Genomic DNA, 13,396 nt, shown 5'->3' on the forward strand with positions numbered 1-13,396 from the left:
ATTCTGCTTGGCGAGACCTAACTTTGTTTTTGTTAATAAAGATCCATTAGAAGGAAAAGTAACTACAAAGAGCCCACTGTAACTTAGAGCACAAATAAAAATATCAACTACATGTTCAAGAGCACAAAACCTCAAATTTGCCATAAAAAGCAGAATTCCTTATCTGTGAGTTAAGTGGAAGTAAAGAACGAGGATTTGCCATCTATCACAGAAAAGCTGTTTTTCTGCTCATCTGAGAAAACTTTTGGTTGTTTAACGAAAAAAAGGTTAACTATTGTTTTCTTACACTTCAAAAGCTGAAGCATATTTGTTTTCATATTTAATATTCACATGACAACACTTCTATCGCTATTTTAAATTTTTGTAATGGCAAACAACATCAACACATTGCTCTTCACATAAAAATGGCTTATCAATTTACTGAGGAAGCACTCCTTTTCCTAAAAATAATACAAAAGCACTTTGAAAAATCACAGCCACCACATTAGTCAAAAGAATGCTGAGGGTTCCTGAATGTCACTAAGGAATGGTTTGGAGAGATCCCACTATATCCACCCCTTTAGGGTAGAAGAACAGGCTCTGACAATTCAGTGCTTTCCTCCCTTTAAAAGCTTCACAGTAAATTACAGGGGCATTGGCTTCTCCTCTGCCTAGAGGCAAATTAATGCAAAGGCCACAGCATGGTCCTGTCTGCCAGCCTACAGTGGGCATTATCCTGTCACCAAGAAGAGTCTGGATCACAGTATCTCACACCCCCTAAGAATAGCTTCCCTGATATTCCTTTATGATCATCATGGCCAATATTAGCTCCAGTCAATAAAAGGTGACGAGGAAAAAAATAACAAATATATGTTTGTACCAAGGCAAAAATAAGTATTCATTTTCTCACAAACGTTAAATCCAACATCTCAAACATTCCATACAAGCTCAGGAGCTAAAGCAGTATTCTCTTGTAAAATATGCATTTAATGTCCTGCCACAATCCCTGAAAACACAATCCTCCTAAAGAAATCTAATCCATTCATAAACCCAGCTCTAACCTAAGCCTAACTAGTAAGATTTGAGTAATATAGGAAGTATTATGACAAGTGCAAAATCCATAAGCAACCAAAAAACCCCTGGATTTTACATTAATAGACACAAGTCTTGATAAAGGAAGAAGCAAAAGATAAAGGAATGAAGCAGTGATAATCAAAATTCATTTTCAGAATGCTTATAGGTTATTACAGGCTGTGAAAAATGAAAATAAATATGGCAGAAATCATAAAAACAAGCGAAGTACCAGATCAAAAAAAGAAAAAATGAAACAGCACTTGGGTAAATAAAGATCACCACCAGTGTTTTTAGTCAGTCATATGAACTCCATCATGTGCTTAAAGCTAGCAAGAGAGCACAGCTTGTGCCTATGCCTTTATAGGCAAGCAGTGGGTAGGAACACTGCCTGCCCCCTCCAGGGAAGCAGAGGGGAATGCTGACTGGAGTGGGTCCTGAGTGAAGCCATCAATCTCACTTCTTGCTGTCAGATGCACAGAAATTCCTCAGCCTTTACATACCCTGAGTCAGATGGGCACAAGGATTTTCTCCTAAGCTCCTTCAGTTCTCCTGTATAAATCCCATTTATGTAAGCAGTGAACAAGAATGCAGCTCACTGTAACAGGAGCTGCATGTGTCTGCTGACAAATAATAGGAGAGAAACAAGAGGACACTTCTACAACATCTGATAAGCAACATTTTTATTGCAGTTTTCAGCTTGAACTTAATTAGGCATATGAGAACTAGTGAACAAAAGAGTGAAAGAGAAAAAAAGAAGGAAGGAAGGAAGGAAAAAAGGGAGAAAGAAAAAAGGAAAAAAGTAGGAAGCAAGCAACAAGGTCAAACTAAGAGCAAACGCTACAAACAAATAATGTATCTTTATATAATGCATTGTAGACTTCAGTCGGTTATAATCAACCTGTTCAAATTGCTCGTGTTCCTACCAATGCTTCATTAATATTCTGCAGTTGCCAGCTGCCAGAATCAGCTATCAATACAACAGCTTGTCAAAGACCTTTCTGAGAAGGGTTTATATTATACTCTTGTTTACTAAGACTGATTTTACTGACAGTTTTAGTTTTGTTTTTTTCTGCAATGTTAGAGTAACTGTTTGCTTTCCTGCTTGCATTTTGTCTGTCTTGTCCTCAGTGTGCCCCATCACCACTTGACTCAGCAGCCACATGTCCCAGAGTCATGTGAAAAATCTGTTCCCAGCTGCTGTAGGATAGTAGAAATACTTCACATTTGAGTACTGCCCTCCAGGTCCAGACAGTAAGCCAAGAACTGCAAAAAGCTTTGCAAACTTGAACAAAATCAGTCTTAGAACATCCCTGTGAGGTGACTGAGAAGTATAATCCACTTTTACATTTTAGACATGGGAAACAAATGTGATAACAGAATGAGTAACCTAAGTCTTGTCCCAGATCAATGTCAGAGCTGGCATATGGACTAATGTCCAAATGAGATGTGAGTTATGACTGAGATTTTTAAATATGTATGTATTTTAGAATCCCATTAAGTAGCAAAGGCAGATTATTTGTACCACTGAATACTAGAACTAGGGGCTCAGGTGGGGTACAATGTTTGCTTTATAGGTTTGAATACTCTGCTGCTCCAACTTACCCTTAACACATGTTAATCACACTGCCTTATTTGAAAGAAATTATTTTGTAGTAGCATTGGAACACAGTGTGTTAAATAAGAATTATATTCTTATCAAAGATCCTTGCCTAAATGCTGTAAGTTTTTCAATTTGCATTAACTACTCTTTAATGAGTTCTAAGCAGGATGGTAGAATAGCAGGTACCATCTCATCAAATGGTATTGCCTCACCAACTTCTATAAGTTATTGCCCTAATCTTGGGAAGACCTTTGAGTCTTTGAAGTAAAACACATCTTGTTAGTTTTATGAGAAGGGTTTGTTCCTACTTGAGATTTTTATTTTTTTTCTGGAGAAGAAGTGCAAAGACTGTAGGGCAGCAAAAGAGTCTGTTCTCTGCTTTTAGCTCTTACTCAGATCTGGAGGCAAGTAGCTGCTAAGGAGCTCTGGTACCTAGCCTTAAAAACAGGCTAATTGTCCTGAAATGGGAAAAGAGACTCCTATTTGTCTGTATTCAGAGACTAAGGAGTATGAGATAAATAAAACCCAGGTAGATGAAAGATGCACTCAGAGTCAGACTTCACTGCCTTTTTTCCACTAGGGTCTAATCTTCAGGACAAATAACACGCTGTGAGAGACCAAAAGTACTTAAAATGTGCCCAGGCTAGACAGCATTTTAGAAACCTGTTCTCCTACAGGCTTGAATCTAAGGGTCATGTCTGTAAATGCTTTCCAGACCTCTATGTGACAAAAAAAAAAATAACTTACATATAATATATTACATTAAATTGCATTTATAGGGCTAATGCTAAAGTTTGCTACTCTTGCTAAAAATCTAAGCAAAAATAATCCCAAAATCATCGTTACTTAAAGCCTATTTCACTTCATTCCTAAAAAATATCTACAGGTATTTTAAATATAAATCACTAGCTTATTGAGAAACAAAACTTTTTCTTTTTTCTTGAAGAGAGATAAAAGAACTAGCTCTAAAAATTCATAACTATTAATAAAAAATTATTTTCAGCTAAATATCATTATTGTGGGGTACTTATCATCCCATTGAAGCAGTAACAAAGGAAGTGCTTGAAGCAGTGTGGGAAAGTAAGAGCCCCCCACACATCCAAGGCAGATGTGTGCATATCATTGTTCCAGCTGTCTAGGAGGTTGGCAGAAGCAGGTTCTGTGGAGGGAAGCAGAAAAGAGGGCAAGACTCATGCTGCAAGATAAAATTAAAAGAGCAACCCCCATAACTTTCTCTCTTCTTAGGGTCTAGCATTTCAATGGAATGATTCTTAGGAACAGCATCAACTGGGCAGATAATTGGCTGTTACAGCAAAAACTTTTTGCTGAGCTATACAAGGATGATTGCAGATCTGAGCTCCTGATGGCTGTGGGAATATTCCCAGAATCACAGAACATGCTGAACTGGAAAGAATCCACGAGGTTCAAGTCCAACCCTCACCCCTGCACAGGATGCCCCAAGAGTCACACCACACACCTGGGAATATTGTGCAAACACTTGAACTCTGTCAGGCTGGTGCTGTGACCACTTCCTTATTCCAGTGCCAAACATCCTCTGGGTGAAAAGCCTTTTCCTAATATTCAACCTAAACATCCCCTGACACAGTTTCAGGCCATTCCCTCTGTCTGTCACAGGTCACCACAGAGAAGAGATCAGTGCCTGCCTCTTCCTCACGAGGAAATTGTAGAGCCCAGAGATCTCCCCTCAGTGTCCTGCTCTCCAGGCTGAACACACCAAGTGACCACAGCCTCTCCTCACACAGCTTCCTCCCAACTCCTTTCACCACCTTTGCTACCCTCCTCTGGACACTCTCTAATAGTTTAATGTCTTTTTTATATTGTGGTGGCCAAAACTGCACCAGTGCAGAGTGCATTTGAAGGTCTAATTCACTTTGACCAAGAATAAATGCACATCATGTAATGCCATTCTTCTTCTTGGAAGACTCAATATAGAATTACTGACACACACGAGTTCATATAAAGAAGCAAAAACATATAAATTACACTGTTAGCGTAATTAAAATTCCATTTTCACTATGGCCAAAACTTATTACTAAGTCAGTAAAGTGAGGCTTTTACAGTACTGAAACCTCCATCTGAGAAAATTACATTGTAAGTATACTGGAATTGTTACATCACTGAAATCAGATTTGGAGCATTACTAAGTCAGTAATGACATAACAAACATAATCTGTCAAAACTAATATTAATTCAGTATTTATAATTAATATGATTTTTTTTTGCCCGGTTTGGTTTTCTAGTTGTTTATTTATTTTAAATTTCATATGCTGTGCTGCCACATTCTCCTGGGAATCCATCATCTGTATGCAAGTCACAGTCATGAGCTGGACTTCTATTCATCATGTCTTCTGTTATTGCCTTTTTTTACTGTTTTTAAGGGAAACCTATTTCACTGGCTTACTCTGGATGACTAAATACATACATGACTAGAGTTAACTGAAATGAATTCCAACCAAAGTGATTGCAATTCTGTTTTAACTACTTCAAAAAGACAGCTAATAGAATATCTAACCTAAAGAGGTTGAGACTCCACCCAAATTGAAGTGCACTAAAATGAACTGTTGATGGCTAAATTGAAAATGCCAGTGATCCAGTCTGAAGAACTAATCAGATTTAACAAAAAAGTTGATTACAATTGATGACAAATTCTGCAGATCTGAAAAAATAAACCACCAAACAAATCAACCTTTCAAAAAGACCCAAACCAAAACTTTTTTCGGCCATTAAAGAGCTAGTTTTAAGAAGTTCACCTTAATCCTTTATAAGTAAAAGTCTTAGCTCCCTACACTGCAAGAGTATTGATGAAGTTATTAATTAATTTCTAACCACTCATACCATCTCAAATTCTAGCGCTATTCCCTCATATTTAAGTATGGTGCTTACCAGAGTGACAACTTACAGATGATTGATATTTTAACTCTTTTTGGACCAATATTGAACTATTTTTGGTAACACTACTCTTTAAACTACATCATCACACTCATCTTCTCCAAAACTCACATTGAATAAATGTTTTAAAAAGAAGACTTCCCAGAATAACAGAATTCATGTAAGTTTGGAGCTGTTTGTTTGATATATATTTGAAGAATTCTGATGTTTGGAAGCAGGGAGCTGTAGATTCATGCAATTGTAATATTTTATAAATGGAAGAACTAAGGTTTTAAGTCAGTGTTAATGGAGTTATCTGCACAGCTGTTGAACATTGCTTGAAAAATAAATAGCATAATCTTTCTAAAGCAGCAGATTTTCCATTATCATTAGTAACAGATATTCATTTTAATACCATTCTTTCAATACTAAGCTGGAGGAAAAAATGTCAATTATGGGAAAAGCTAGCCTATTCTTAGGCTGCACCACTAGTTAATATTTCCAAAATCTAAATTCATATCTTTTTACATAAATATGTAATTTGGAAGTAGCAATATTTAATTCATTTATTGCTGAAGATAATATTCACATTCATCTAAGAGCTGAACGTTTGACATTAGGAAGATGCACTAGATTCCAATTGAAACTCTGCTGATATTAAGTTCTGTAAACTTTATGAAAGTTACTCTGGGCTCTTGTGATCAGAATCCAACCCTTGGCTGTCTTCTCTGCTCCAGTATTATGGCCCAGTGTATTTTTTGTATATGTCCTACCACTCTTTTTAATCCTGGCCTAAAAGAATCATCTCTCCCATCCTGGGAAAGTAATTTTCTTCTATTCTCGCACAACACATGACTCCCATGGGTGGAAATAGTTACTAATGCTTAAGTCTCAGTGACAACTACTTAGATTATGTAATAGGAAGTAAACTGATCTGGATTCTGCTCCTAAGAGCATATGACAGGGAATATATAGCAGCCCAAGGCTGGAAAACAACTCCAGACTGCAGAATTTCATACAGGGTTCACATTTCATTTATTCCTGCCAATGTGGAAATTGTTACTAGTTTAAGAATTTTTTTTCTATTACTAATAAAATTGACAAACTTAGGAATGTTTCTGATGACTTAGTCTTTTAGAAGTGTGAACTGGGAGAAAGAGACAGAGAGAGAGAGAAAGGAAGAAAGAAAGAAGAAAGAAAGAAAGAGAAAGAAAGAAAGAAGAAAGAAAGAAAGAAAGAAAGAAGAAAGAAGAAAGAAAGAAGAAAGAAAGAAAGAAAGAAGAAAGGAAGAAAGGAAGAAAGGAAGAAAGGAAGAAAGAAAGAAAGAAAATTCTTTCCCACTAACAGAAGAGATGAAATTTTTTTATGCATTTATAAAAAATCAGTTTTAGAACTAAATCAGTGTGACTTTGCAAAACGAAGTGGAAGAGTTATAGAATTTCAACATTATTCTCACAGAGACATCTAACTGAAAGTTTTTTTCAAGCTGGAGGCGCGAATTTCCATTAACTTTTATCTCATGACCAGTGATAGCCATGGCTCTGAAAAAGCAAAATGTGACAGCAAGGAATGCTCCCCTCTCCAACAGTTTCCAGTTCCTGGCCAACACATAATCACACAGTATCATGTCAGGTGTGTTAGCACAGTGCTTATGCTTGGGGCCCACCAGGGGCTACCCCTGAAGATGCACTTGCCACTTCTAAACTGCAGAAATCAGATTTAATACCACCTTGAGGACTGTGCAGGGGAATTTAACTTCTCTAACCACCCAACATTAAAGTCACCAGCCATGTCCAGCCCACTCAACTTTCTGTCTTTCTTATGCTGCTATTTATGCTGGTGAGAAATCATAAAAGAAACTCTATTCCTATCTAATAGCCCACAACTTTGAGCAAATAGCTACATTAACAGGGAGGCACGGGACAGTGCAGTACTTCAGAAACACACTTGCCATCTCCTGATGACTAGACATGGCTAGTAGGAGCAGAAGAGCTGTGCTAGCTCAGTATCCCACTGGGGGAACTTAGCTCTGTTTGAGTATCATGGCATGGTGCTACATAAAATAAGTACACGTATGATGTTTATTCGTCCAGTCTGGAACATAATGATAAAAAAATTCATTTGAAGTATGTACCAAAGCTAACATAATTTAGGCAGTGGCAATGCTCTAACATAAACAAATACAGGGAAGGAAGAATTTGTGATTGTATTTGATTTCCATGGGAAGGAAGAGGATGTTTAATTACAAACTTACTATGTACTTTGTCCAAGTGTTAATGAGATGACCTGTGGTATATATACAAAACAACTTTAAAGACCAAGATGGTTTAATCAAATTCTGACATGTACTCCTCCACCCATTGTAAGAAACTGAGCATGGGGAGATCAAAAAACCTCTCTTGATTATTACAGAGGACACTTTTTTCCTAAGGCAGAAAGTACACAACACCCAAAGAGTACAACACATTGCTGTACCTCTTAAAGAGCAGCTCTACAATGCAACAGCAAAAACAATCATCAACCAATTTCCAGCAAGCTTAACAAGCTTTAGAATTCATCAAGGGATTTATGTCAATCATATTGTTTATACATGTATCGTTTGTAACTTTTTTACTCTGCCACTACCTGGGTATTCCTCATAGAATACCTAGAATATATACATGAAGCCCATGGCTCTGCATTGGCACAGTGGCACTGAAAAGTTGTTTGGTGCTTGTCAACACACTCAAAGAGACGACCAACCACTGAAGAATTTGTGAGAAGTGCCAGATCTTTCTGAAAAAAAAAAAAAAAAAAAAAAAGAATCTCCCATCTCATGCTGATATCAAGAATTTCTGAAGAATCAATTTTGTCCCAATTTTTTGGTCATATTTCCCATATTTGAATCTCCTATTATAGATTTTCCATTTAATCCCAGCACTATGGATTTAAGTTAATACCATCTATATTCCAATTCCTTTACAATGAGAAACATAAGCCTTCTGGAACATAAGCCTTTTGACCAGAACTTGCCAGCAATCTCAGCCTTGTATGAAAGTGCTCCTTTCAAACATTAAGACAAGAGGAATTCTTTTTCTTACTATGGACAATCCAAATAGGCAACTGCCTGGGTTGCAGACCCAAAAGGCAGACCTGAAAGCTGAAGCCCTGAAGTGCAACAGTCTGTTAGTTACAGGATATTAACTTGCTCAAGCATTAGCTGTGTTTTAGCTGGCAAATTTCTCATTTTGCTTGACAGAGAATATGGGGTAGCACTGGTTCATTGCATAAAAGACACCTGATAAATCCACTACAAGATTCATTTTTGTTGAGTTATGCTGGACTCTTAACTGTGAAACTTTTCCCACATACCAAAGTGCTTTGCTCTACATAACCCCTCTTTGCCAAAGCCATACCTATGTAAACAGACACACAAGCATCAGCTTTTAAATTTCTGCATCATCACAATAAAAACTTTACACTTCAGATTATTTTTCTGCAAACTGAGATAACATAACACTCCTTATTATTTAGAATCTAGAACAATAGAATTCAGATCCTCAAAATTTGACTATAATAGCTACATAGAAACAGTAGTGGAGTTTACAAAAATATATAGCAAATGAGAAAAGAAATATGAAGATCTCTGTGGCATTTGCATCCTTACAATTAGCAAAAGGACACAAGAAAAATATTCACAGAAGGGACTAGTTAAGTCATATTTACCAGGAAGCTTAATAAATCAAGAGTAAACCATATCCAGTGTAGGGCAACAATCTCATCAATCTAAGAAATGAGTCTTGTCCCTTTCAGGACAGAAGTTTAATCAGTTCAGAGGCAAAACACTGAGTTGTGTTGTTCCTTGTAAAAAGCAGATATATATATACACACACATTTGGTTTTTCCTGAGTTCTGCTGAAGGCCCATGCACTCATAGAGTTCAGACAAACCTTCTATATGCAAAAGTGTTTCTAACACATAAAAACATGTACAGCACATTCTGCACACCTATTCATTTTGTCTTGATAACAAGACAAAGAAGAGATAGTGGAATTGTGTAAATCTCAAGGTTTTTCCTAGAAAAGCAATATAATGCTGGGATTCAGAGCCTGAGAATTATAGTCCCCTGAAGACCACTTGCAGTCTTTGAGACAGTAATATTCTTCTTTGTGTACAAAACAACTCTGGAGTTTCTGTGTTCTTCTAAAGGCTTTAAAAACACATCTTTTACTTCTTTTCACTGAAGTCTTAAACTATTATCTACCTATGCATAGGTATGCACAGACTTTCCTATACATAAACTTTCACATACAGCCTGACTGACTTCAAAGGGAAGTAAATGGATTTGAACTCCATTCAAGTTTTATTTAGCAAGATCCTGTCTCAGTCAATAGCTGCAGATGAAACAACCACCACCTCCTGGGATGACTGGGTGTAATTACAATTTGATTTCTTTTCAGATTCTTCTCCAAACACACTTTTCAACATTTCTCTTACCTCTAAAAATATTACTAGGTACACTGTGACATGGTCCTGAGGAGAAGCTGTTCTTGCTGTTATCTGATTCAAGCATAAAAACTATTTTCTATTAAACCCTAACATGATCATTTCATTTTCATGATATTTTGCAACTTGAATATTAAACAAGGAATTTGAGATTGTCCTTTTTCTTTTCTTCCCTTGGAGTGAAGCATTGTCAGATTCATCAGTGAACAAAATGTTTATATGTAAAAAGAAGCATTGGGTAAAACAAATTCTGCCCTAATAAACTCCAAATCTGTATGGCTTTTCTGTATAGAAGAAGCATGGTTTTTTTTTTTCCTTTTCCCCTAATACAATTTACTGACTCAAGAAACCATGTCTGTAAAATGCCACATGCACCATTTACACTATGAAAGAAGCATATGACAGAACATATTTAAGTTGGGGTTGTGATTGTGAATCTCAGGAAATGGTACAAAGTATGCAGATGATAGTGGAATGAAATTTCAATGCACAGAGTTTTTTATTTGGCCTTTTTAGCAAACAGTGTGATTGGCTCCTGCATAATAAAGCTGACTGTTAAAAGATGCAGCACTGACAAATCTTGAATTTTTGGGAAGTTAAAAAGGACAGTAACAGAATGTACCTGTTCAGATTTCCAGAGCAAGTATCAGAGAGCAAAGAGATGAAGTAAAGAGTGTTGTTTTCATCTTCAAAATGTGAGTAAATCTATAAATCCTCTGCAAAACAAAACAGGATTTTGAGGTGGGAGAGAATGAGACATATTGGCTCTAGCTTCTGCATCAGATCCAAACCTGCTGTATAGGGCTAGCTATAGTCTTGAATACATTTTCAGCTCATACACATAACAAAACATTTATTATTACTACCCATTACAGCTGAGAATATTTTAAATGGTAGATTAACATAAAGTACTGTTTAATTTCCACCAATCAAAAGAAAATCATAGCCTTTTTCCAGCACCATCCCTAAATAAGACTATTATTTTATTATGCTAGTTCATGGATTTTTTTACAACCATTAAAAGGAAAAAAAGTAGAAATGTAAAGATGATGTACAAATTCTGAATATAATTGAATATTTTTTTTTTAATACAGACTTCTTTAATATTTCTAGAAAAGACAGAGTGGGGAACCCACACCTTACACATCAGTACAATAACAGAGCAGAAAAGCAATAACATAATGGAAAAATCTGATTTTGAATGATGGCAAACTTTAACAGTTTTCACACCCCATATTTGTATATGCAGGTAGGTGGTGGTTTTTAACAAGTGGATGTGTATGCATCTGCCTCCTGCAAAATAAAGCATGAGTGCTTACAGGAGTTTTTTTAAAGAAAAAGCTTCCTTGAACTTCATTTGGAGTGGACAATTAATTCTGATCTGGAAGGCTGTCCCACAAAAACAAAGATAAAATCTTTTTAAAACAGGTTTAGAACAGGTAGTCTAATAATTGAATTGTTCCTAGATATAAAATTAACAGATTGAAACTCTGCTCTTAGAATATTTATTCTGTTATACTGAATTGAGTTCTATTAGACAAGCCAAACACAGGGCTACAATATAGTTCTTAATAAGAATACTTGACCAAAACTGTCTTGACCAGAAGCACTGCAAGAAAACACAAATACAAAACCAAACAAATGAGAACTCCTGTCATATAAAGTTGCATGACTTCTGTGATCCAGGAAAAAAAAAAAATCAACATAAAACAAACACCTTCTTTGAGGCAGGTAGGACAAAAATCACGTGTAAAGCTAAAGCAATACTTCAGTAGATTTAAGGTTAAGATTAAGACTGAGTGATTGATTACTCATTACTTAATGCTCAGCAGGTGTACTTCAGACCAGTGGCAGAATCACACATTATAATTTTTTTTCTTTTATAAATACTCTGGTTTATCCTGCTTCCTTAAAATATCAAGAAACAAAATCATCCAGAAGAATATACCCCATCTATCTGCATCTTTCATTGCTATGGGTTGCTCCTAACATTTGGAAAAGGCTGTTCTGTCCATTATCTGAGCCTTGAGTTCATGTTCACCCTTTTCAACACTTTCATAGCATTCACTGAAATTCACTCTATTTTGGCTTCTGCATGAGGAATGCCTCCAAAATTCATTGGAAAATATGTTAATGCAGATACTGTGGAATTATTTAGTCTTTGGGGTTTTTTTTTTTGTGATTATAATAAAAACATACAAGTTAACACAGTTTGAAAGAAAATCTTTACACACACTATCTTTCTCTTAGAACCTAAGAAAGCAGAACAGGACAATATCCTTTGTCCAAAATGATTATATAATATCAAAAATCACTCCAAATTGTCAAAATTACTTAGCCATAGTAATGATGTTGACCTAAGCTAAACCAAAAGGTTGTACTCAGGCCTCCCTCATAATCACATAATGAAAAAATAATTTACTATTTCATAGTTCACATACCCAATATGATGAACCTATGTGCAGATACACCTTACTTCAAAAATTTTTTTGTCTGCTAACAGAGGAAAGTGATGGTTTATTTACTTTAATATACCCCACATACCTGCTCTGATGTGAAATAATGTACTATCACCCTGCCATGTGCTGCCAAGTAACTACAAAATCATTGATAATTGCTAATAAAGCACTTGAAATAAAGTGTCTATTTAAGCACAGCAAAGATGGCTCTAAGGCACATTTGCATCATGGGACTGACATAAAATGGCTCCCTAACAATTCAAAATGGGGTCTTTATCCCTATCAATCACAAAGAAAGATATATTTTATTAACAAAGCATTATCCAAAATAGAATTGTTATCTCCATTCTGGGATATTACACTTCACAGAAGAACGTGTATACAGATAAATTTAAATATAACAATTGGTCGTAGATTTTTGTTTTATCTGGATATCAATGCTGAGTAGCTTAAAATGAAAAATATGCATCCTTTCTGAATTACAATGTTTATTTTATACATAGGCTAATGTAACCAGCATAGAAAACACGGAGTTATTGTCCAAGTGCCTAAAAAAGGAACTACTCACTTAAAAAAATCCAACAGTGTGACAAGCTATTTAACAGGCAATCTCTAAAATGCAGAAAATGAAAAAATTAGTTCATGCTGTTTACTTAATATACCCAATGGGAGCAAGACATCCAGCATAATAAAAGCTGGGGCATTTCTGATCATGCTAGAAGCAGAACTTTAGCCCTGTAAGTCAACTAGTCACTATCACACAGCAGTTCTTTGAGGTTTTGATTACCAGAGTTTATATATATGGTTATTTTTATTATCACATACCAAGCTTACATATGAAACTTATACTCCATTCTGTATCAAACTTTATTGTAGTGAATTAAAGGATGATGAGACCTGGTCAAATATG

General features: G+C 35.9%; 1 protein-coding gene across 3 annotated transcripts in view; it reads right to left on the reverse strand.

Moving 5' to 3' along the window:
* SLC16A7 (solute carrier family 16 member 7) overlaps positions 1-13,396 on the reverse strand; it is an 80,062-nt gene that overhangs the window by 35,812 nt on the left and 30,854 nt on the right. Inside the window, exon 2 of one of the 3 annotated variants that reach the window (XM_056513162.1) lies at positions 10,650-10,743. The exons of the other annotated variants lie outside the window; for them this stretch is intronic. The gene's annotated coding sequence lies outside the window, so the exon portion shown is untranslated. The remainder of the gene's footprint in view (positions 1-10,649; positions 10,744-13,396) is intronic. 3 annotated transcript variants of the gene reach the window in all.

Source organism: Oenanthe melanoleuca, chromosome 1A (genome assembly GCF_029582105.1).
Source record: "Oenanthe melanoleuca isolate GR-GAL-2019-014 chromosome 1A, OMel1.0, whole genome shotgun sequence".
Taxonomy (NCBI): Eukaryota; Metazoa; Chordata; class Aves; order Passeriformes; family Muscicapidae; genus Oenanthe; species Oenanthe melanoleuca.